Raw genomic sequence first — 26071 nt, 5'->3', positions numbered from 1 at the left:
CCAATGTTTCACTGGTTACCCTGGCCACATATTTTCAAAAATTGCTTTTATGTTTGAGTAAGCATACGTTGTACGTAAGCAGCACAGTGTCTGGGTAGCAGAGTGCATAGATACTGTTGTCATGAGAAACTGCAAGCTTTTGGTCGCAGAAAATTGTTGATGTAGATTTAGAGGCACAGGTAAGGCCCCCTGTAAAAACAGCCATGCTGAAAAACAACATCTTAGAGGGCAGTTCCCATATAGTTGTTTCATGTGAATTCCCTGTTGCAAGCTGAAACATGTATCTGACATATTACTGCTCATGTAGAATAGTAGTTGTGACTTCACATCTTGCACTGAATGCACATGTAAGTGGATTAGGGGTATTGTAAAATAGAGCCCTACTTAGCCTGTTATCTCAGTAGGCCCAGATGCATCCCACCTTTCACCACCCCCGGTGTCACCCAGAGGAACATACTGGGGGTGCATCTAGACTACAGGGTTTTTTTCCAAAAAACTTCACCTTTGTCCACACTGCAATCACATTCTTTTGAAAGAAAATTGAAAGAATGCAGGGGTTTTTCCGACATTGGTAAACCTTGTTCTATGAGGAAGAGCTCTTTCAGAAAAAGGCATGTGTGGACATGGAAGAAGCAGTTCTTTTGAAAAAAGAGGTCTCCAGGAAAAAGCATAGGTTCCCCGGTGGACACTCTGTCCACACTAATCTCAGATGTATAGGAGCCAGCCTCAGAGCAGCAACCTGACCACGTGGATCTCCCTGCCACACCAAGAATGAGCCATGGCACAGCCACAAGCCCCCCGAGACCTTCTTGGCCCTTCCAGGGAACAGCCCCAGAGGTCCCAAGACCCACCCAGTGGCACCAAACACCGAGCACCATCCTGGTTGGGGGCTGAGATCTGGGCCCTCCTGGAGCTCTGGGGCAAGGAGGAGTCCCTCCAGGAATTTCAGTTGCGCTGCAGAAATGCAGGCATTTATGGCCAGATGGCCAAGGCTCTTGGCCAGCTAGGACACCACCCCTGCATCCTTGACCAAGTGAGGAGCAAGGTGAAGGAGCTGCGGCAAGGCTACGCATGGGCCAGGGCGCACAGCTTCCACTCTGGGGCAGCACTCCACTCCTGCCCCTATTACAAAGAGCTCCACCAGATTCTGGGTGGTGGGTAAGCCCTGTCCCCAGCTACTCTGGAAAACTAAGGCCTTGAAACACCCATGGTCTCCCGGGCAGAACTCCTGGAAGAGGAGGACAAGGAGGACAGCAACTGCAGGATGAGGAGGACACCAGCAATGTTGTAACCCTCAGCCTGGAGCTGGTACCCCAAGCCCTGAACATCTCCCAGGCATCATCTGATGTGGGGAGGAAATATCAGGTGAGTGCTGTCAGGTTGGCACACACATACAGGGCAGGGGAGGCGGGAGCACAAGGGATGGGGCATGGTAGTCGCTGGACATGCTTGGATTGGACAACGTGTAGCTGGCCATACACATGCAAGCATGTGCAGCGGCATTGTGCAACATGTGATCTCAGGAGCCAGTCCCAGAGCACACACGGGCTGCTGCTCACAGCCTGGGGGTTGGCCCCACACACGTCCAACCCCTCGGAGAGATGTTCTCCCCCGCCAGACACTGCCAGAAGCAGACTGGGCACAAGGGCACATGCATGATCCCACACAGACCAACAAGTGTCGCACATAGCACATGGCAATGCCTGCACGCAAGAGGCACCACCCACTCCTGCAGACAGCGCTGCCAGATACAGGTGTGTATGGGGGGGAAGGAAGGCCCAGGGAGGGCCACGCTGCTCCAGGCCCCTCTTCTGCCCATGGGAGCTCACTCTGGCCAGACACTTCCCTGGCCTGCTTGTCCATGGGGGCAAGGAAGCAGGCAGGATGGTCCCCTGGGCACCTCGGGGCCTCTGTGAGATGGGGCCTGCTGTTCAGGTCACACATGGCTTTGCTCTCGGGACATCACCATCCCCTGTTTCAAGGACAGTTGCTCGCTGCTCACAAAAGAGGGCATCGGGAGCAGCCCTAGATGAGCTGCTGGCAACTGGTGCCCTAGGTGAAATGCGCGATCGGTGCTCAATCGGCGCCCCCATCTCCAAAGCCCTCAATGGCCATTTTTCTTGGCATCCTAGGCAACCGCCGAGGTCACCTGTATTGACGGGCCACTACTGGAGGGCATGCCCTCAGGGACAGTGTCTGCATGGATGACTGACTCCCTCTCCCTCTTGTCCTCCACAACTGGACCAGCCGTCGCTGAGGGCGAGCCACACCAGTCTAGACAGTAGACCAAAGCCGGGGGAGCCACAAGCACTGGAGGGTCCACCATGACCTCATGCGACAGCACTTCGCAGTCCTGTGAGACATGCAGCAAACACTCGCCCAAAAGGTCGGAACTGGTATTCAGCCACCAAAATCGCCTCTCCACCATGGAGTACGGGGCAAGGGCATTACTCCCGCATCCAGGCAGAGGTTTTCAATGCTGAGTTCAGATTTGAGCTGGGGCAGAACCATCATGACAGTCTCCTGAAAGTGCTGCAGAAGCTGCAGCATGGTAGTGTGGGGCCATCGCCTGACCAGGGGCAGCTCCGGCTCCATGGCAAAAAGAGGAAAAAAATGCTGTGGCATCCAACAAAGCTGGGCAACCAAAGCATGCCCTGCAAAAGCTTTGCTGTCCCTCAGAGAGGTAGGTAAGCAAGCAGTAGAAGCTGAGAAATGGTTGTCCAGAGTTGTCCCTTTAAGCACGCGTCCCAAATAGCCTTAGGCAACAGCACCCAGAAGTAACTGCTGACCTAATGCCCTGCCAGAAGTGGTTCTGGGTGGCCTTTTATGTGCGAGAGTATTCCATGACTGTGGATGCTATCTTTCAAAAAAGCAGATCGCTTTTTCGATCCACTTTTGCAGTGTGGATGCTCTCTTTTGAAAGAAGATTTTTTGGAAGATCTCTTCTGAAAAAGTGTCTTTTGAAAGAAGCTTGTAGTCTACACGTACCCAGGTGGGGCATGAATTACTCCAGGGGACTTCCTTCCCCCTATCTACATAGTAAAGCCACACCTGCAGGGCCTTGATTACTAAGAACACTCTGGGATTAGGTTTAAGACTACAATCCAATTACTCTTCATCTGGAGGGATATCACAGCTGTTTGTGAGATCCTGGGACTAAATAACCACTGGAAACTGTGATGAAGGAGTTTCCAAATTGCCTCATCCTCTCATTATGATACCTCTTCTCCAGTTGCTCCTCTTACCTATATCAGATCTGCCTATGAGATGGAGTGCTCTCCCGGGCTACTAAATATATTCTCAATCACTAACATACTCCTAATGGGTAGTAGCTTTATTTGAGCTAAACTGTGAAAAAGGTCAGGCACACATGGAACACGTTAAATAAAACAGGTTTCTCTTTTTCAGGAGGAAATTAAAACCAGGAGAAAACTTGTTAGCTGGTTGCAATGTATCAGTGTGTTATTTATGACTGGGTATGATATGAGGTATTGGGAAGAGGATCTACAGTTGGATATTATGCCCAGGCAATTACACAGCTTCCAAGGACTGTTAAGTCCCAGTTGGATAGTAATGATAGTGTTCATTCTCAACTATAATTTGGCTTCCTATCCTTTTTATGTGCCTCAAACTCATACTTTCCTAGGATTAGTGAAATGGCATAGTTAGTCTGTCATGTTACTGGAGATGTGTTTTCCAGGTGCTAAACTACAATTGATGTCTCTGGTGTGGCTCTTCAGAAGGATAAATGGGATCATCCAACTTAGACTATGAGATACAGCCAATGCTGTATCTGTGCCATAACTGTGATTTTGAAGCTGAGTTATATCTTTGCAATTCTAACCATATGAATGTGTGAGAACATAAGGTGTGTGTGATTGAAAGTACCTGTGTATTCTCAACCAACACAATATGCCTTGTAAGATGTCATTTGAAAACCATTAATTTACTGGACATTAACAGAAAGATGGAATGTAAGTATCAACATTATGTGTAAAGTTATGAAATCCCCTTTGTATGATCTTATTAGCACATGTTCAAAACCACAATGCCATGCAAAAATTGTTCAACAGGCCTATCCTAATGAGAGGAATGTGTGTTTATCTCAATTTACCTACAAGTAGTAAACGGGAGTCTCAAGATGGCAGGAGACAAAGCAAATTTGTATTTTAGCAAACGTGAGTGAGAAGAAGGGGCATGGAGCTACCTTCACTACTACACTCCATGTCATTTTTTTAGTGCTTGAATAAACTTTACTTTGAAGGGTAACCTTCAGTAGAATTTACTTCAGAGGTGTCCTGGTCCATAAAAGAAAGTATAGAGAACCCGACATGTTCTATCTCTCTTTCTCTCTCCTAAGAAGACAAAAGCATCTGTACCTCTGGGTAAGATCCTGACCAAGGAAAGATTCAGCCACCATCTTGCAGGTAGACTGTTGGTGAGAGAGGCCAGCTTAACAAAGCCTTGAATCAAAATTTGCTAAATTAAGTTTTAGACTTTTAGCTGTGTTTTCACTTTTATTTGCTAATTTTTTCTCTTATACTTGAATTAATTTAGACTCCTGTATTCTTTTGTTATTTTTTCCTTATATTTTTAACTTAAACCAACCCAGTGTTGTGTTTAAACTGGACTGTTTGGTAGCTCCAGTTAAAGTGGCTAATTGTTCAGTATTGACACTTAACAGAAGCAAAGGGGCTTAATATCAACTGTCCAGGAGATGGCTGGGAAAATTTGAGAGTGGAAGTATGTTGGGTCACCCTGCCAGTAGTAACTAAGGCTGATGGAAGCTAGAGCATGTCTAGTGTGTTTCTGAGAGGGTGTTTGGGGTCAGAGCTGCCGAACCATGTCTGCAATTTTACACAGCCAGTCAGTGTGACACTTGGATGCTATTTGGCTGTTTTGTGAGTGGCTCAGATTAGGAGCTACAAGAGCAAAACATTGTTAGGCACGCAAAATTGTGGGGCAGGTGGTGACAGAACTCTCCCTGGTTTGGATGACACTCCAGAATGTGACAGAGTCAAGCTTGTAATTTTGTACCATCCATCTGGTATCTTGAAGGGCAGGTGCAGGACAGATGGCTGCAGTGTGGATCCTTTACTATTACATGTACAGACTTACAGGAGAAGTTGGGCTGGGAGGAAAGTTTTCCAAGATTCACCCCATTGTCTTTCCACAGTTTTTCTTTTGGGGGTGTGGAGATGGCCAGGATTGTGCCCACATGGTATTAACAGAGGGTTCTGCCTTCAAACCCTGCATATTCCCTGAAATCTGCATGGATCCCAAGATAAAGGTCATCGACACCTGGTGTAGGAGCACCTGACCGCCCTTGGGCATCCTGACAATCAGACACTTTTGAAGCTGTGCTTCCAGCATTCCTTTCTTAGGGCGAGACCCCAGCAACTAGGTTGCTGTCTGAAAAAAGCAGTGCAGCTTGGGGTTGTGTGGCTTCTGGAGTGGAGTTACAGAAGAGCAGGAAGATGCTTTCCCCAGCTCTGGTCCTGCCTCAGGCCCGCTCCTTACAGAGGGAAAAGGCAGTAGTGCCAGAAAGATAGCATATCCCTCCACTCTGTCAAAGACTGGGGAAATCTGTAAACAGTCCCTTTTGTGTGTGGCTACTGGGGATATGTTTGGGCCCAAGCTGGACATGACTCTTTCATGCAGGTATGCAGCGAGAAGGTGTGGTATGCACCCCATGAGATCAGTCAGGGAAGGAATGTAAAAAACTATGGGCCTACTTCTTTTTCACGCATCTGCGTGTCTAATGCTCAGGACAGCACATGGGCTGCCAGCAACCACCTCTACTAAAGAATTCCATTAGTGAAAGGAAAAGGGTCCACCTAATTAGAAATACAGGACAAATGTTAATATATCCTTGGGCATCGTCTGTATAGGTGCTGCACTGAGTACTGCCAAAATCTAATAAAAGATTCTTATTCTGAAACCCAGCTCATTTACTTGCTATTCACTGTAAGAACTGCAGAATTGTAACAACATGTATGATGACTGATCAAAACTGAAAGTGGCATTTTAATAGATTTGCCATAGTCAGTGATAGAAATATTATCTGTCATGCTTTGAAAGAAGGCTGTGCCTTTGTAGTCATCTGAAAAGCATGAGAATATTTCCATGGGTTCTAAAATTAAGGTAGTGCAACTTCAGGAATCTTGTCCCCAAAGATTTGATTTTTTGTGACTTATCCCCCTCCAGGCGTATTGAGAAATTCTCATGAAATTACTTCCCTTTGCCTGTGAGGCTGGGGATGAATAGCAGGCTGGGGATGAATAGCAAACTGTGCTAAGCCTTTGCTGACTCTTCAAGCTGCTTTGAGTATGAGAATGAATAGAGTAATTCTCAGTCTGCTGCCTGATACAAGGTGACAGAAGAGAACAGAGAATATGATTAAGGTACCCTACCTAATCTCATTCCAATGGGGATTCTCTTGCTGTGCCGAAGTATAGAGCCTTAAAAGTAAAGGCTTACAAGTTCCTGAATATTGTTTTTAGATTCTGTTCTATGCAGGCAAGAGAAGACCTTGAACTGGTGAGAGGTTCCAGAACAATCCAAATTCTCTGGAGCAGCAGATCTGTCTATAAATAACTATAGTGTTTACTGTCTGCCAGAGGATGTGCTGGCCTTCATTTTGATATTCTGAGGTCCTATATGACCAAAAGCCACACCCTTGGTCTGAGACTCCATCATAGATAAATGATATCACATTCTAATTTTACTGTCCTGAAAACAGGAGAGAATCAGAAAATCAGATAGAACATTATTTACAAAATGTTTTCTTAAATTTCATGCATTTAAAATGTAAGATGTTTCTGACCATAACATTTGTTTTCAGTGCACTCAGTTATGACTGGGTTTTGGTTATTTTGATGAAATAAAGTATTTAATATGTAACTACATACTGGAGAAGTTTTTTTTCCCTCTCCTAACGACTTCTACACTGGTGAAATCATATAAATTCACTTTAGGTGATATTGTATTTGAAAATGTATGTTTATGTAGAGTATCAGAGGAGTAGCCGTGTTAGTCTGAATCTGCAAAAGCGGCGAGGAGTCCTGTGGCACCTTATAGACTAACTGAAGTGTTGGAGCATAAGCTTTCATGGGCAAAGACCCACTTTGTCAAATGCATGTCACAGGCATCTGACGAAGTGGGTCTTTGCCTACGAAAGCTTATGCTCCAACACTTTGGTTAGTCTATAAGGTGCCACAGGACTCCTTGCTGCTATGTTTATGCAGATACTCTTTGGTAAATGCAATGGCCTTACTTAAAATCTTGCCAATTGCCTTATGTAAGACTCAATACTATGAGGTGCTGAAAATCTTCAGGGGAGGAAAGGGAAAGAGAAGTGCCAAGCAGCCTCCAATTCCATTGAAAAACAAGATATTACTCCATGTGATAAGGGAGGAAGAAATGAGTTGTAAATGTACCAATTTTTCAAAACTGGCTTACCTTTGTGTCCCTAAAAAATCAGAATATTTCAAGGAAATGGAAGAAATCTCCAAATATCACAAAGGAAGTTGTTCTTGCAAAAATTCCAAAGGGACCAGAATCAGCAAAGGAGCTAGATGCTCATCTGAAACAGAACATAGCTCTGGACCATATTCTCTTATCTGCTGTATCCTTTGTATATTAACTTTTAGGGGAGATGCAGAGGACTTCCTAGCAATGGTAGAGCTATTGTAACTTGCTCGTACATGCCCATTGCACCAATGGTTGGAAGGTTATGGGAGGATATGGAGGACATAGTGGGGTGGGGGAATTGGCTTGAATTCTTGACATTTTGCTTAACCCCAGTTGATGGATTGTCTCTTAGAAGCTTTTGCCAGCTGGCATAAATTAGAGCAGTCTGCAGCTTGGATTATTTAATAAAGGGTAATGCAGAAGTACAAACATTATTATCAGTTTTTATCATTCAGCTAATTTTTTGAAATTTTGTGTATTTTTAATTTCCCCCCATGCTTCCAGGTCTCCCCCAAATACCAAGTGCAGTCTGGTTGCAAGAGGGTTTTCTTCAAACTTCAAATGCATTTTAAATGTCTGAATTAGGTTTCATGTTCTCCTAGTGGTACCATTTTTAGCCTGGGCCCAATGTTGTGTTAAGCTAATCATCAAGTTGTCTTTATTCATCTATGTAAACCATCAAACCATCCCCTTTACTGCCTCTGACATAATGGGCACTCATCAATGGGTTTCCTCTTAATTACATGGCTCAGTTGGCTCTTCTTGATTGAAATATTCTCTAGCTTTTTCCTTTGTTCTGTGATAGTTAATTTACTACTCTACTTTAAACACTGGAGTCTGTTCTTGCAAAATGCTTTCTATTTGTTTGTATTGTTTGAAATGCTAAACTCTAGGTCCAAAGATTAGCTTGAAAGAGGCTGGGATTATAGTAGGTGCTTCATCTGCTCCTCAAATCTTGCCAGTGAGGCTATAATTCTCTGGATCAGTAGGTTAGATTATGTTAGTCCTCATGCTGTCCAGGTAGCAGAGAGGCCACAGAGAGGCTCTGTTCTGGGCCAAGTCTGTAACGTTAGGTTGCCTGTGAGGGACAAGTATCTGATGCCAACCAGCCATCATGTTTTAGGTCTTCCAGGAGATAGATGATCTTTGTTCTGCCTCTATTGAAAGCAGGATGGATAAATTGTGGATGAGTCTCTCAGATAATTCGAAGGGCACCTTACCACCATAGATAAAATTGAGTGACAGTTTGGAAGATCAGGACTCGTTTAGTTAGAAAATAGATCTCTAATTCAACTTGAATGTGTACTATTTGATTTTTAAATCACTTGAAGATGATTTGGCAGGTTGGTGACCAACTTCTTCTTAATGCTGACAATAAGAGGCCAGGTTTCAGCCCCCCAGATCAGGAGACAACCTCTGAAGCACTGTATTGCCTTACCTCTGTCTCTCACTTATAGAGCAACAGGGTAGATGGGAAAGATGCACTGTAGGAAGCTCTTTGCCGAATCTTTGAAAAGATACAATATGAGGCCCCAGATAGTATATAGTGATGACTGAAACATATCTGCTAGACTTACTCTTTTTATTCCATTAGCAGCTAATGATTCCAAACAAAGATTAGGGTTCATTGTACTTGGCACTGTGCAAATAAACCACACACATTCCCTGCTCCAAAGGGTTCATCGTTTATGATTTATATCATGCATAATAGATGAATAAACTGAGAAATAAGGGGCCAAGAACAGGGACAGCTGTGTTAGTATGTTAGCAGTCACTAACCAGAGGTTCTCAACTTTATTTAGTCTATAGCTCACAAGATGGCATATCTCACAAGCAGGCTGCATAGCCTTGATGTGCCACTTTCCTCACTTCTGACCTCAGGCCCATGTGATTGGTGGGGAGGTGAAGTAAGAAGTAGTTCTTCAATTAAGGTGGTGTCAACAAGAGGAAAGGGAAGGGAAGCAGCTGTTCCTCCTTGTCTTGCTTCCCATTAGGTCTTAGGCCTAGGAATTTTGCAGCTTTGAATAAGTAGCTGCAACCTACACTCTTGAGTCACTTCTCACCAGTTGAGAACTGTTGATCTGGACAGTGGTAGTAGCAGGGCTTTTGATGGCCACAATGCCTGGTCTGATACAGGATTTGGATGGTACTTGTTTCCATTTCTAAAATGCTAGGTAGAGCTCCTATTTGCAACATTGCTTTAGTGACAGTTTGGCTACTCAACTTTGGAAGCCCTGGGGGCCACGATGATACTCATAGCACATGCTGAGGACTGCAACTTAAGTGTGGTTGCATATACATGCAAATATATGCAATAGCTTCTTCCACACTGACGGGCATGATACAAAGCACTTCCCACAATTCCCCAGTGATCCCAGCATCTCCTCGCTGGGAACTAAAAATGCCAACACCCAGTACCCATCTGTTCCAGCCAGCCCGTCTGCTTACGTCTTTCAATGCTCATCCCATCTGGAAGATGCCTCACTGTTGTGGAGTGTGTTGCTAGTGGAGGCTATGTTCAAAGGATCCCACCTGTGGGCCACGTGTTGAGCCCTGCTTTAGGGGATGCCTGTGGCTTGATTGGGAAGGGAAAGGAAGTTGATGTTGTAACTGAAGTTAGGAGAATTCCTGTTTTAAAGCAAAATACTTTAATCCATGTAGCCCAACTCCGTGTATTCTTTATAATTCAAAAGCAATAGCTCAAGTTGTATTAAGAAATTTTCTTCTCCTTTTCAAATTGTTGTAGTGTGTTTAGTACGTTTGGAATGGTACTTTGCTGAGCTTTATACTTACTCTATTTGACTTACAACCATTTTTTAAATCTCCACAGCTAGTTAGTGAACCAATAGTATAATTATTTTAGAAACTTGGAGACAGTTGGCTGTGGCCTTTGTTTTGTTTTGTTTTTAATCTTTTCAGAGAAGATGCCTGGCCAAATCCTCATAAGTTGACATGTTATCCTATGGGTATATAGTAATATCTGCTTGATAATAAGGGTGGGATTTGTCTTAGACATCAGCACCAAAATTTTGTATAAAAGATTCAGCATTTACCAACCATTATGACACCATAGTATTTTTAAATACTGCATTTATTTCCTGCTTTGAGTATGAGGGAAAACTGCAATATCCCAGGTAACAATGTAGGCAATCGGGGATAACAACTTCTTTACGGCAACCTTTGTACTTAACAGCTATTGATATTGGAAATCAAACAACTGGGAAGTTCAGCACAAACTCCTCTAAGCTCAGAGTGGTGGTTTAAGTTCTGTTTAGTTCATGCTGTGATGTAATTTAGAGCAAGCTAAAAAAATTGTTTAGGGTTGATAGTGTGTGTATATATGTGTGTTTGTGTGTGTGTGTGTGTGTGAGGGGGCTAGCAGAAAGGGACTCTGCCTCTAGACCAGGGATGCGCAATGATTTTTGATCGTGGGCCACTTCAGAAACTTTTGAAGTGGTCCCTGGCCACACCAGAAGGGGCGGGGCCTCAGGTGGAAGTTGGCAGGGCCAGGATACTTCCCTGCTTCCTGGGGGCTCAGCACTTAAAGTCAACTGACAGCTGCTGCTCAGCTGGAGGTTGATGCTAAGAGTAGCGTTCACTTGCAGGGTGGGGGCAGGGAGTGAAAGACTTTGTGTGCTTCCCCTCCCCACCCAGGTACTGATTGACCTGTGGGTAGGCAGGAGCGTGAAGTCTCCTCCCACCACCAGGGAAGGCTGTTCAGAACAGCTGGACGTTCTCTCGGGGGGAGGAGGTCAGGGCAAAGACTTCACATGCTCCTTCACTCCCAGACCAATCAGGGTCTGTGGGTGGAGAAGCAGGGAAATGTCTTGGCCCCAACCCTTCCATCTGAAGTGGCCCCCAATCAAAAATTATTGTCCATCCCTGCCCTAAGGTAAGGTTTCCCATAGTTTGTCACAGCACCATTTCTTCCCCATCCTCATAAACCTAACAAAAGTACTTTGGTTTCTTCTACTGGAATTTCTTTTAAAAAATCAATCTACTGTACATGTTTATCTCATTTGTTGAAGGGGGAAAACCTAAAAGCCTCATTCACCTGCACTGAAAAGTATTTTTGAATTTATTTTCCTTTTTCCTTTCCTTTCCTTTCCTTTCCTTTCCTTTCCTTTCCTTTCCTTTCCTTTCCTTTCCTTTCCTTTCCTTCATGAAGCCAATCCATACATATAGCTCAAAATGAGATGCTCACAAGTCCTTGAATATTGAACTTCATTATGGAGATGGAAACCTGCCAGCACCTAGGCAGGTTGCACTAGCTTGTATGAGTTTGTTTGAATTATTTGTGTCACCTTCACAGTGGTTAGGATCTATTCTTTGGGCACTAAACAGTTTCCTTCTTAGAAAAGGAAGTCTGAGCTCTACATAGGTAGCAAATCATACAGCTGGCTCTAAAACGTAAGCATATGATACTTTTAATTAATTTCAACTAGCTAAATAACTATGCCTTCAATGTTTTTTCAGTAATAATACCACTATCCAACAGCTTTTTCTTAGAAAAAAAATTGTGCATCCACAAGTATATTCACCACTGTAGAAGGAAATTAGCACAAGCTGACTGGTTTGCTTAACAAAGCCAATAATAAACTGTTGCATGTTTTCAGTTGTCAGAACTAAGCTTTTTTCCTATCTGAGGTATTTTTCAGGGTATCTGTGACAAAGAAGCCACAACAGACCAAAGCTGAGCTACAAGTCAGAAGACAATTGCCAGAATGCATATTCAACCATCTATTTATTGGCAAGTACTAACCTTTTAATGGCAACCACTGTACTTAGTAACCAGGAGTTTTCAGAACCCAAAATAATGGTAATTTAACTGTTTCATTCCAGGTAATCTCAGGAATAAATTCTTAGGAATACAGGAATCTGCATCTGACAAATGATTAATACAAGATTTTATCTAAAACTACAATTTAATAGACTTAGGATATAAGACATCCCACATATATTTACCCAAGATGGTTTTGAGTAATCATCAGCGGGGCTCTAAAGGATGATGGGGAGTTTAGATGTCAGTTCCTTTTCTGGAGAAAGTTCCCGTGGACTGCTCTGAGGTATTTACTTTTATCTAACCTTTTCTAGCTAACTATAATAAAATACATAATCTACAGTGGCTCCTAGAAGGTCAACACAATAACATACTGAATCACCAGTTCTTTTAATTTCAACAAACTTTTTTAACAACAATTTGTCAGGAGCACCTAAAACCAAGGTCATGATTTTCCCACTCTCTTCCATAACTTTCTATCTCATCCTCTCATTCTGATCAAGAAACTGCAAACATGCAGCTGTCTGACCTTGTCTCACAAAGACCTAAGGTTATTGCTAGCTAGTCAGGTCTGGTTTTCAGCTTGCAGTGGCTGAACATACAAAATGGCTGACTGCAATACTGTCAAAGTCTGGGGTACATGCAGGAATGTCAAATTGCGGGGCAATAACTATATAGAAGCAACAGATTTCACTGGGTCCTGGGCAAGATGGGATGTGTGTGAGGGGGTGCTCAGCCCTTGACCCTCTGCAAGGGGTGGGGCCTCAGGTAGAAGGGGTCCTCAATGCCATCCAGACCACCCCATGCAGGGATCCAGCAGCATTTTTAAAAGGCCCAGGTTCTGGATGCTGCTGCTGCTGCAGTAGCATTGGGGTAGCCCATAGCCTCAGGCACTTTTAAATTGCTAGGCCATGGGACAACTGCCCCTTCCCTCTCCCCCCACCCCATTGGTGGTCCTGCTCAGAAGGTATCTGATACTGCCACAGTTTCCCATCTATATCTACGAACTTCCTGTTTTGTAGTATCTGTTGGCAAATGATAACATTAATGGGGATCCTCAGAGGAAGCCTGTGGTGAAGCCAGAAACTGATCTCTGATCACTTAAGCCCCAGGCTAGTGACTTAACCTCAGAACTATTCCTTCTCCTTGCATTTGTACAGCTTCTGCAACACTTGTAGGGGTTCTACTTTTCGCACTGACTATCTAGATTCAAATCCAGCTATCTACCCAAGTGGGGTCATTGAGCTCTTTGCTAACTATGTCATGCCAACTCTGGTATGCATGCTACTGAAATTGTGAGCAACTTTGTATTACCTCACCATTTGAAGCAGTCCTCAATATGTAGCTTCCCCAAATAAAATATAGATATTTTTCCTTATTAAGTATATGCACATGACCAAAAAGAGTTAAAATTGCGAGGAGCAGTAGAGCTTTGAGCAGGGCTATGGCCTGGTTTTATAGATCAAGTAATCAGTAGCACTGAGATAGAACAGATGGCTCTTGTAGCACAGAAAACAAAATACATCTTCGTGAATCTCTTGTGACTGTATCTGGGAAGTTTGATAGCAGTTTCCCATTTTACCAGTAACTGATTTTTTTATTTTGGGGTATATGCTGACAGTCTTGTTTAGACGCTTTCTAAAATGAATAGCTTATTTGGTAAAAATGCTAATTCTGAGCATAAAATTAACTTCATTGAATTTCTACAAACTTTACCTACCACTGCAGTTGAATGGAAATCCTTTCTAAGGGGCAGTTAATAATAGGGACTATTCAGAAATCTGAGCCATTTCAAATAGTATCAGAGCTATTTAGCATACAGATGCCTTTTCTGTATTTATTAGCATTTCTTTTTAGCCTTAAGAGTTATAGTAGCACCTATTAATAATTTTGACAGTTTTTCAATTGTGCCTCTTGAATGTCTTACTAGGTGTCCCTGCCCAATACCGTTTGTTCATTTGTTATGTGCTAGGAGATAGAAATACAATTACATGTTCAGTGAGTTAAGATGTGTATTTTATTAGGTGGGTGTTTCAGTTTTCTGCAGTCCTTGAAAAAAAAGAACAATACACTTAGCAATTTGCTGCCCTTGAAAAAATGTAAGATATGTAATTGAGTCCAAAATGCCTTTGGCTCAGTTACACAATATTAGGAAACAAAGCCTCATTATCTTTTACTTTGGGTGATCACCTAAACCTTTAAATCAATACCAGTTGGACAGAGCTAATTTTTCACGTGCATGTTAAAGTTTTCAGAGTGCTCTGTAAGGTACAAGGACAATGAATATGAACCTGCTCTGCCACTAATATAAATCAGGAGTAACTCCACTGATGGTGTAAATAAGAGCAGACTGTAGCCTGTATCTTCTTCCCTTCAGTAATATATATCAATCACCTGATGCCCACCTAGACTGTCAGCCTGGTAGAGTTCCATCTCTCCACTGAAAATTGTGCCGGGCCTCTTCTGAGAGCTCCACATGCATCCCAAATAGCCTCCCTGCCTCAGAACATATGCCTACTATGATCAACTGCTTTGTGTTTGACCCAGACACTGCATCTATCTACTTCCCTAATGAAAGTCCATAGTGAGGAACCTTAGGGAGGCCCCAAAACCTCCAGTATGGCTTCCAACTTCTACGGGCTGGTCGACATTAGGAAAGCTATACCAGTATAACTATGTCGATCAGGGGATGCCTTTATTTTACTGATTATATTTATGTCACTAGCTGCCCCAATGTGGATGCAGTAACACTGGTATAAAGTGTAGCCTATAGGTATTTGCTCAGTAAAGGCATAGGTATAAATTAAGGCAATAATACAACAGTTCTACACACCTCGAGACCTATAGGACAATAGCTTAACTAAACTCATTAAAACATAAGGCTCAAAACATATCTGACTCAGGTAGTCCTAGATCATAAGATATCACACGACAAAAAATTAGGTTTGCAGGATCTTGCGAAAAAGGGGGTTCCCCCCCCCCCCCCCAGCAAATGGCCCCATCTACCTGGGGCTTTTTATCACAAAAACCTCTTCCACAAAAGGATCAGAAGAAGATATGCAAAGAGCATGCTATTTGCATATCCTCTTCCACAAAAAACCCTCAGTGTAGACATAGCCATGGTTTGTGGACTCCTAGGGATTTATGGACCATAGATTTAAAACCAGTGCCCCAGGTTTAGAGCACAAAGAGAAGGGTGCAGCCATTGACAGACACTGCTAGTAAAAGTATTCCAGTCTCAAGCACATGGAGTGCATATGTCTCTGCAGTGGAACACAGATAGGGACCACACATTTCAAAGAACTCCAGTTACTGCACAACTTAAGTTTTCTTTCTTTCTTTCTTTCTTTCTTTCTTTCTTTCTTTCTTTCTTTCTTTCTTTCTTTCTTTCTTTCTTTCTTTCTTTCTTTCTTTCTTTCTTTCTTTCTTTCTTTCACAACAGTAAATCATCTCCTGTACCAGTCAATGTTAGTAATCCTGGTCTACATTTTGATGTGTGACTATGAAGGCCACTTATAGCAAAAGAAATCATCTGAGGGCATGAAAAGAAGAGACGTGTTCAATAGTGTGTTTTCCAGATCGTACTGCCAGTTTGTTACTGTTCTCAAAGGAACAAGCAGTGGTGTATTTGTAATTGGGAATGAGCTCTGCTTGGCACTGCTCTGGGTATTGGATCTCTTCACTGAAGTCTGAACATGAAAATATAGTAAAGCATTGTTTGAAAGCTGCACCAAAGACTATTGTGAAGACTATCATTTATTTTATTACTAATAATGAAATGTTTTTCTTCACACATATGTTTCATTAGCTCATTTTCCTGTGCAAGGGACAAGTTCATAACTCCCTAATTACATTATTTCCCCTAATAGTAGTAGATGCTCAAATGGCAACACTTTATTCTTACAGAGGGAGGTGTCATGACAACAGTTGCAACACCATATTAACCCATAAGCACGCTTCCAAATTGAACATGCAGCATATGTTAGTAGGAAGACTTACAATAATCTGCAATGACATTTTTAAAAACAGCCTTTAAAGGAGGTATTTCAACCAAATAAAAATTATTTTTTAATAGAACTCTGTTCACTGAAACTGCAAATATGTCACACACTGAAATGATATTGTAAATGACTGTTATACACTTTGCATTTCATAACTTGATATTCATGTAACATCAAAGTTAACATTATCATCGCTAACAAGATCAAAAAATCTCTCAAACACATAGTAGAGAATCACTTAGGCTTCATCTAGACTGCATCCCTCTGTTGACAGAGGGATGCAAATCAAGCACATCGAAATTGCTAATGAAGCAGTGATTTAAATATTCCACACCTCATTAGCATAAACATGGCCACCACTTTTTTTCGAAACAGAGTTTTTTCGAAAAAAACCCCATGGCAGTCTAGACGTGGATCTCTCGAAAATAAAGCCTTTTCGAGAGATCCTGTATTCCTCAAAAATTGAGGTTTACAGGATCTGTCAAAAAAGGCATTATTTTTGACAGATCCACATCTAGATTGCCTTTTTTTTTTTTTAAACTCTGTTTCAAAAAAAAGTGGCAGCCATGTTTATGCTAATGAGGTGCGGGATATTTACATACCTGTTTCATTAGCAATTTCAATGTGCCTAATCTACATCTCTCTGTAGTCTAGACACACCCTAACAGGGCTGACAACAGACTTTGCTGCACCCTCAATAATGGGAGTGGAGGACTCAAATTGTCTACCCCTTCCCCGCCCAGAAGGGGCAGGACCTGGGGCAGAAGGGGTGGAGCTAGGGGAAACTAGCCCTCAGTGCTGCCTAGACCACGCTTTGCCTCCCGCACTGCCCAGACCGCCACATGTGGGGCTCCAGCTGCTGCTGTTGCTGTGGTAGCAGTGCTAGCAGCCCAGAGCCCTGGGCCCTTTTAAATCACTGGGCCTTGGGGCAACTTTCTGTTTTACCTCCTTGTCAGAGGCCCTGTTAAATGAAGAATAGCAAAGGAATTCTTAAGTGTCACTCCCCTTGGGATTTGGTCACTTATGTTCGAATATTTTTTTTCCTCTTCTTGCTTACTCCAGTTCCCCTTTTCTTCTATCATTCTATTCTTGTTCTTTTGGATACATTTCTGAAAAACCAAGTCTTGCATTGCTTAGGTTACAGCACATGCCGATTCTTTCAGTGTCATGGCCCGTGCTTTTATTGCAGATTATCGATCTCTTAACTTGGTCACATTGCACATATAGGCCACAATTTTACTCTTGCATACAACTCCCACTGAATGCATCTGGCATGCTGGAATTCTTTGAAATATCTTTCTGTTTGCTTTAGTAGCTTCAAAGTCATGTCATGTGATTCAATGTTAGGATTAAATTAAGTAGTCTCAGGGTGACACTCACGTTAAAGGGGAAAAGGTAAATGCACTTGTGACCAGTCAGCTGGATTTAAGAGAAGTCATGGTGGCTGGTGGACAAGGGACTGAAAGGGTGGGTAAGTCCTGATATATGCAGTGTTGTATAACGGGAGGGGGTGTTAATAGGCTACTTAATATATTTCAAGGGACCAATGAAGGTGAACTACTTATGCTAAATAATGTTCCATGTGGCATTTCCAGAGCTTTGTGTAAATTTGAAAGCCTTTCTCACGGACAGACATTGGTCCAATACAAAATATTACCTTGCCCACGTTGTGTCTCAGGCATTAGAGTCAGTTAGGAAAGAGGCAGAGACTGCAGACAGAGGACTTTTATAGGTGTTCTATAGTTCTATAGGTGTTCCTTCAAACTTGAGACATAAACCATAAACCAGGAGGCCTGGGCAGAGGGAGGAAGTGGCTCTGGAGCAAGAGGATAGCATGTGGAATGGCTCTTTGGCTACTGTCCTACACAAGGGATAGGGAACTGGGAAAGAATCAGGAAGGGTGTGAGACTCTTTAAAGACAGGGTGGGTGTGTTATTGCTTTGTTTTGAGTTTTTGAGCTCGAGATGAGGGCTCTGGGGGCTAAGAACCCTCTAGTTTGAAGGATTATTGAGACTAGTGCAGAATCTGGAATCACAGGAGGTGGGGGAGCCCAAACCTTTTGATTTGCAATATTGAGCTTTATTTTGTGAGTTGAGATTCCCCATATTAGCAAATGACCATGTGATGTTGGTGCAATTTGCTTAAGAAAGTGTTGGAAAAACATTCTTAAGGAACTATGAGAAGGACTTAGAAGCTTGCAGGGTCATCCCATGCCATGAGGGGGCTCTCCAAGATGGCTACCCTATGACATAACCTTTCAATGGATGTCTACAGGAAATACAGTGAATGCAATCCCCATGAATTAGGGAAGTACCTGTGAATAGAATGGCTCACAGTATGTACAAGAACTATGCAAACCGTGTGCGAGGGAATATTATTACTACGTAATATATATGTAATTTCCTGATGAATGAAAGAGGGAAAGTGACAGATGGGGGCAAATTGTTTGAATTCTTTGCTAGTGACCACTCTCTCTTGATCTTTTGCAAATTGGCTGCTTCCTTTTCTCTGCTCTTCAGCTAGCATCTTTGTCTCTTTGCTTTGGAGAACTTTTTAGCCTCTCAGTCAGATGTGGGCCATCACCCTAGTATCTCAGAGCAGGTAGCATTATGGGGCTGTTCTTAAAATGCTTAGCAGTTCTCAAAATTTTGGGTGAATTGCACCCTTTTCCTTCCATTTCCAAGCCCTGATATTTCATGCTGGTGGGAACTAAACCATGAAAAATCAAACATTTACTTTATTAATTTTTTCCCATGGGTTGATGACAACAGTGTGGACACCCACTCAGACAACCCACTTGGAATAAGATGTGGGAAAAATAAGTAGCTCTAGGCAGTTGGCTAACCTGTTAATTCTAAAAACTGTGGAGTACTCTCTTTGAGGTGATAGCTTTAGCAGTCATTGACTGCAGAGTTTGCAGTAGACAGCCAGCGGAGGAGAAGCTGGCACCAAAATCCTAGCTTCCTGCTTGTCAAATTCTGAGCAAGACTGAGGAGAAAATTGGCCAGAATTAACAATGGAGTTATGTCATAGAGAAGAATTAAAAATGTAAACAATTGTTAGTCAGATTTTTCTAGGCTTACTCATCTAGCCATTGTAGATTCCACCTTTAAAAACAGGTAGGTCTGGGTTTAAACTAAAAAACAAGCCCTCTAATATGACCAATTAGACTTTAAAAAGAGAAGAGACAATATTATGAATAGATTCTCCATCTGTCTTTACCAACACTGAAATTAATAGTTCAGTGTCTTGTTAAAATGATAATTTGGAGAACAAAAAGGAGCTTTCATCTAATATTTCTCAGTCTTTAGCACCAATACATTTCTGAACACCATTATATTGAGTTATGGAATATATGCATAATATATGCTTTAAATATCTTATATGCTTATTTCATTGTGACTATGGTGTTTGAGAGATTTAAATTAATAGCTATGTGAGGGAAATTATAGAATAATTATTTCCTCCTTATTCTTCATTTTCTTTTTCTTCACTTCTTCTGTTATATGAATTAATTCTTTTCACCTTATTTGCCCTCTTATTAGTCATCAAAGTGGATCTAAGAATCTGTGGAGGATTTTATTCTTAACTTTTTAACATATAAAATATAATTTGTATTTATTGAAAATCTGTTAGCACAATTTTATTTATACATATTCTTTAAGATTTATAGGCAACTTATTAAAATAAAACTAATTTTATGTTTAAACATTTTAAGAATTTATTTATAAACCTCTCTAACTTATTTTTTATTTTATCTGTAAACTTTCAGTTGGAGTCAATTAAAAAAATCCCTAGATTTTACACCAATGCTAATATTTGACTTACGTATCTATTCAGTGTTCTCTTTGGAGCTGGGTAGAAAAGTTTTCTATGGTATTTTTTTGTTAACACTTCTTTTAAAACAATAAAATTGCACAGCAACATCAACTATACTCCAAACTTGGAACAGAGCCATAATTCATAAAAGCAAGCAACAATGTCTAAAAATAGAGTGTTACTACTGAAAAGTCAACCAGACATGAATAGCACGGTTTTAACATCTGGCTAAGTGTTGACTTATTCAGATAGATAGGTGTTCTGCGTAGATACAGGATATTTTACTTTCACATTAATAATTATGTATCTGAAATTGCACTTTTCCTTTATGTACTTTCTATGAAAATGTTTCCTCTTCCTACCTGCACTTATTATCTGTTTCAGACACATTAAAACCATGAGAGCCTTTAGTCACCCTGACGATGATTGTAAAACTACCATTGATAGACAAGTCACCATTGACTTTCTGTTGCTGTTGATGACTGAAGAGAAACCAGAATGTGTTTTAGTAATGCATTTAGGAACTGAGTAAGGCATTTAGATAAGAGCAGCTGACACATGTCATAAGCAACCAATTTAGTGTGCTAAATAGGTAGGTAGTATTTAAAGATTTCCGAGTGGACTGTCTAGCTATCATAGTTCTGAATAATGGTTGGTATGGGGCTAGGTAGAAACTAATGTTTAGTGAAAGGTAAATCCAGGCATACATACAAGATAAGGCCCACATAATATACAAGTTTATGACAAGTGTGTGCTGGAAGTAAAGTTAAGTCTATATAGAAAGTCTGATTTTTTAATTGGCCTGATTTTTAGATGTATTAAGCATCTACAGCTCATGATGACTACAACAGGATTTTTGGGAGTTCATCATGTGCAGTTAATGGTATTACAGTATTACATCAAGTTAAGTAAAAGTGTAAATCTGCAGGATCACAGCTTTAGCACTGTGCTCTGTATTCTTCATAGCAAAGAAAAGCTCATTTACTGAAAAGCTGAATCCAAACTCAATATACCTTTAAAATATTTTGATATCTGTCCAAAGTACCACCTGCTACCTTATTTCTCATTCAGATCACTTTCAGTTATTTTTAAACCTACATTAACCCTCACCCAGAATATAGGCATATTCATTTACTAATAAGGATTCAAATAATTTATATTAAGTGAGAAATCTATGTTGAAACCAGAACATTTTTAAATAATACATGATTTGTGCATAATAGGTCAGCAGGAACATTACTTGATGGCTGCATAGCTTTATTTTTAATGAATTAAGCCATGCAGAAAATGAATGTTAATTTTGAATAGACAGCAGCAAGGAACAGAAATTGAAGAAGCACAAGGGAGACTGTCAACAGCCTTGACAAGTAAAAATAGGTTAATGCTGAATTGATCTAATACAATTTTGGAGACCTTCCCAAGTTCCATCCTTGCCCCCAGACTCTTCAAATGAACTATCCATGATAAATTTGTCTTCTGACCTTCAGTGCAGCAGCTGTATCTTCCTCCTCAGTTTTATGCCCCTTCATCTTCCTCCAGAGGCCTCCTATGTCTTGAGTTCTTTGCTCTCCCTTCATCATACATACATTAAGTAGTTTACATCTTTCTGGACACATGGCTGATTGGATCTGACTCCTCCATAAAAGGGTTTTGTGTGATGGAGTAAATAGGGGGGAAAAGGGATAAGATTGAATGGAAAGTGAGAAGATATGTTGGTAGGATTTGAGGAAGGGAACACTAAGTAAAATCTGAGAAGGGGCCTGCTGGTGTAATGGCTAACAGCACCATGCAAATCACGGGTTGCTTCATGCTTCCCTAATTCCACTACCAGGCTCATAACACACACTCACTATGGAACTACCAAGGAATCACCCCACATGGCCAGAAGATCAGCACCATTATGATCCCAAGAGTGTGTCCCATATATTCATAGATTCCTAAATCAGAAGGGATTATTGTTGTCATGTCACTTGCTCTGTAACACAGGCCATAGGACTTCCCCAAAACAATTCTTAGAGAAAATCTGTTAGAAAAAAAATCCAGCCTTGATTTAAAAGTCAGTGATGGAGAATCCACCACAACCTTTGGTAAATTGTTTCATTGCTTGATTACCCTCTCATTGTTTAAAAAATTACCTCTGATTTCCAGTCTGAATCTGTTTAGCTTCAACTTCCAGACTGTAGTCTAGACCATGTTATACTTTTCTTTGCTAGACTGAAGAGTCCATTGCAAAATATTTGTTTCCCATGTAGATACTTATAAGCTGCAATCAAATCACCTCTTTTCCTTCTCTTTGTTAAATAGATGGAGCTCTGAGTCTGGCTCCATAAGGCATAAACCACTTTTTCAGATGAATGGTATATTAAAAGTCCAGTTCCAAAATAAATAGGAAATGGGGGGCAGAGGAAAGGAATGGGGAAAAACAGTGAATTCGAGTGTTTTTGTTACAAGAAGCTGAAAGAGAAGGTGCAAATTGTTCTTAAGTACCCATTGGTTGGTTGAGTCATTAAGGTGATTTTTCCTAATGAAAAAACAAGGAATAGTTAAGCAGCACTTTAAAGACTAACAAAATAATGACTTAAGTACCCATTGTTTGGTTGGTTAAGAACAATTTATACCTTCTCTATCAGCTTCTTGTAACAGACACTCAATTCACTATATTTTTCCCTTCCTTTTCCCAGCTCCCCCATCCCCTATTTATTTTGGAACTGGACTTTTAATACTCCATTCATCTGAAGAAGTGGGTTGTACCTATGAAAGCTCATGATACCATCCACATGTTTTGTTAGTCTTTAAGGTGCTGCTAGACTATTAGTTGTTTTTTAAGTTTTTCCAGTTACAGACTAATTCAGTTACCCCTCTGAAGCTTTCCATAAGGTATGTTTTCTAATCCTTTAATCATTCTTGCATGGTGTCAAGTATCAGAGGGGTAGCCGTGTTAGTCTGAATCTGCAAAAGCGGCGAGGAGTCCTGCGGCACCTTATAGACTAACTGAAGTGTAGGAGCATAAGCTTTTGTGGGCAAAGACCCATTTCGTCAGATACATGTAGTGGAAATTTCCAGAGGCAGGTATAAATATGCAGGCCAGAATCAGGCTGGAGATGACGAGGTGGATCAAGGAGGATGAGGTCCACTTCTAGTAGCTGATCTGGAGGTGTGAATTCCAAGAGAACAGAAGCTGCTTTTGTAGTTAGCAAGCCATTCACAGTCTTTGTTTAATCCAGAGTTGATTGTGTCAAACTTGAAGATGAACTGTAGCTCAGCAGTTTCTCTTTGAAGTCTGGTCCTGAAGTTTTTTTGCTGCAGGATGGCTACCTTGAGATCTGGAATTGTGTGTCCAGGAAGATTGAAGTGTTCCGCTACAGGTTTTTGTATGTTGCCATTCCTAATATCGGATTTGTGTCTATTGATTCTTTTACGTAGGGACTGTCCAGTTTGGCCGATGTATATAGCAGTGGGGCACTGTTGGCACAGGACGGCATATATTACGTTAGTAGATGTGCAGGAGAATGAACCAGTGACAGTATGGCTGATCTGGTTAGGTCCTGTGATGGTGTTGTTGGTGTATATATGTGGGCAGAGTTGGCACCGAGGTTTGTTGCAAGGATTGGTTCCCGAGTTAGAGTTGTTATGGTGCGGTGTGTAGTTGCTGGTGAGAAGATGCTTCAGGTTGGCGGGTTGTCTGTGGGCCAGGACTGGCCTACCTCCCAAGGCCTGTGAAAGCGAGGGATCATTGTCCAGGATGGGTTGTAGATCACTAATGATGCATTGGAGAGGTTTTAGCTGAGGACTGTAGGTGATGGCCAGTGGTGTTCTGTTGGTTTCTTTCTTGGGGCTTGTCCCATAGCAGGAGGCTTCTGGGTACACGTCTGGCTCTGTCAATCTGTCTCCTCACTTCCTCGTGTGGGTATCGTAGTTTACAGAATGCTTGTTGAAGATCTTGTACCTACAAGATCTTGTACCTACAAGGTATCTACAGGACCATTTGCCATAATGGCTGAACAATTCCTCACGGACCTCAGAAAACCCTCCAGATCCATCAGCCTCCGAGGGCAGATCATCTTAATTGGTCCTCCGCCTCTGTTTAGGGGCAGGTCAGCAGATAGTCTAAACTTGACCAGGTAGTGATCAGTCCATGACATAGGGAGTGTAGACACATCCCTTATCCCAAGAACACTATCACCCTTAGTCCAAAAAGCCAAATTGAGTGTATGACCTGCAACATGTGTTCGGTCAGTTATTTCTTGGGATAATCCTAGGGTGATCATGGTATCCATAAAATCTTGGGCCGGACCAGACAGAATAACCTCGGCATGTCCCCCAAGACCAAAAGCGTCGACGTCCTCAATGCCACGTCCGAAACCACTTCGGACAGTTTGAGCAGAGCATCTGCCGTAGAGCGAGGTGGGCGGTACACAAGCACTATACCCAACCTATCCCAGCCACCCAACATCAAGTACAGACTTTGTTGCACCACAACCCTAGCCAGTGAGATAGTATCTTGATAGACAATTGCCACCCCACCTCCCCGACCATTAAGCCACAGCTTATGCTGTACTGAGAACCCAGCCGGGCACAATTGGGAAAGGTCGACGCCTCCCTCCACTCTCAGCCAGGTCTCAGTGATACAAGCTAGGTCAGCCCCTTCATTCAGAATTAAATCGTGGATGACAACTGTCTTCTGGGATACTGACCTGGCATTCAGCAACAGCACCCTTAAGGCTGATGGACAGGTATTTAAGTTCCCAAAATTTTTAAGACTGGGAATAGGACCGGAAAAAGGAATAGCACATAACTGTCTAAACCTCATTCCCCTTGGCTGGCCAGTCCGGATCTTACTTCCATATCTTCCCCTACCTGTCACAACTGCCACAATGTCATCTGAGCCCTCCTCCTTATGCACCCCATCTGTGCCAAACCACATATTGGTGGTGGGGAAGGGAGGGGAGCAGAACAAATACACACCTTCAGTTTGGGTAGCTAAAGGGAACTTCCTCTCACCAAGAACCCTCGCCTGCCCTCACCAGGGACTGAATAGGCCACCACACTACCAAGTGTGCTGCTCTCACCAGTACACACAAACAATTATAATCTACCATCACAGAATACACCCTTGCACTTGGTCTGCCCCCGAAGGGCAACCCCCACCAGCAGCAGCCTGCCACCAGGCACGGCCTCCTGGCTTTAAGGCAGCCCCTGGTAATGGCTGCAGGCAACACCTGCAGCTGAAAGGTCTGAGTCCTAAGGGGCAGGCCTCTCACTCAGGAGCTAGGTGGTAACAGTTGTGCAGCAACAGCTCTGCCTTCTGAGGTCTGGAGAAGCTCAGCTAACTTCTGGCTTTAAGGCCACCCCTGGTAATAGCTGCAGGCAACACCTGCAGCTGAAAGGTGCTTGTATATTTGTGCTTGTTGTGAATCACTTCCTCAGAGGTTAGCTAAAAGAGTCTCTCTATTAGCTTAGTTGGTAGAAGCATGGGGTTTTGGATTGAAAGTCTGTGAGATCTGTTTCTAATGGTGTATAAATATGAGTAGTGGATAGTGATGGCTTCTGTTTATAATTAGTCACAAAACATTAAATAGCCTAAATCTGCTTTAATTTCTGCTTTGCAATAATCACGCCCTTTATATACCTAGATTCCTTCGAGATGCTCCCGGGGAGCCTCCTGCTTGCTGTGCAGGATGTGGGAGGGAGAAGAGGGGGGTGCTAATGTCAGGGTGTCCCTCCTCACCCCCCACTTCTGTATCTAATCTCCACACAGAGAGAAGGGGATGGAGGGAACTTGGCAGTGCAAATCTCTGTCACTCACACACACTGTGTATGTCTGTCATTCTCACAAACGCACACTCTCCTTCACTCTCATCTCCTGACCCAACACATACATGGGGAGGTTGTCATTACTTTTTTCTGCTTGGAAAGTGGGTTGTTTTTTACTGGTCTGCGCATTTCATAATTTTCATTTCTCTCTTGTGCTTAAATTTAATTCTTTAAGTAGTAAGTT

This window comes from Pelodiscus sinensis, chromosome 4, assembly GCF_049634645.1.
Source record: "Pelodiscus sinensis isolate JC-2024 chromosome 4, ASM4963464v1, whole genome shotgun sequence".
In the NCBI taxonomy this organism is placed as follows: domain Eukaryota; kingdom Metazoa; phylum Chordata; order Testudines; family Trionychidae; genus Pelodiscus; species Pelodiscus sinensis.
The sequence above is the reverse complement of the archived record's forward strand: the minus strand, read 5'-3'. Positions refer to the sequence as shown.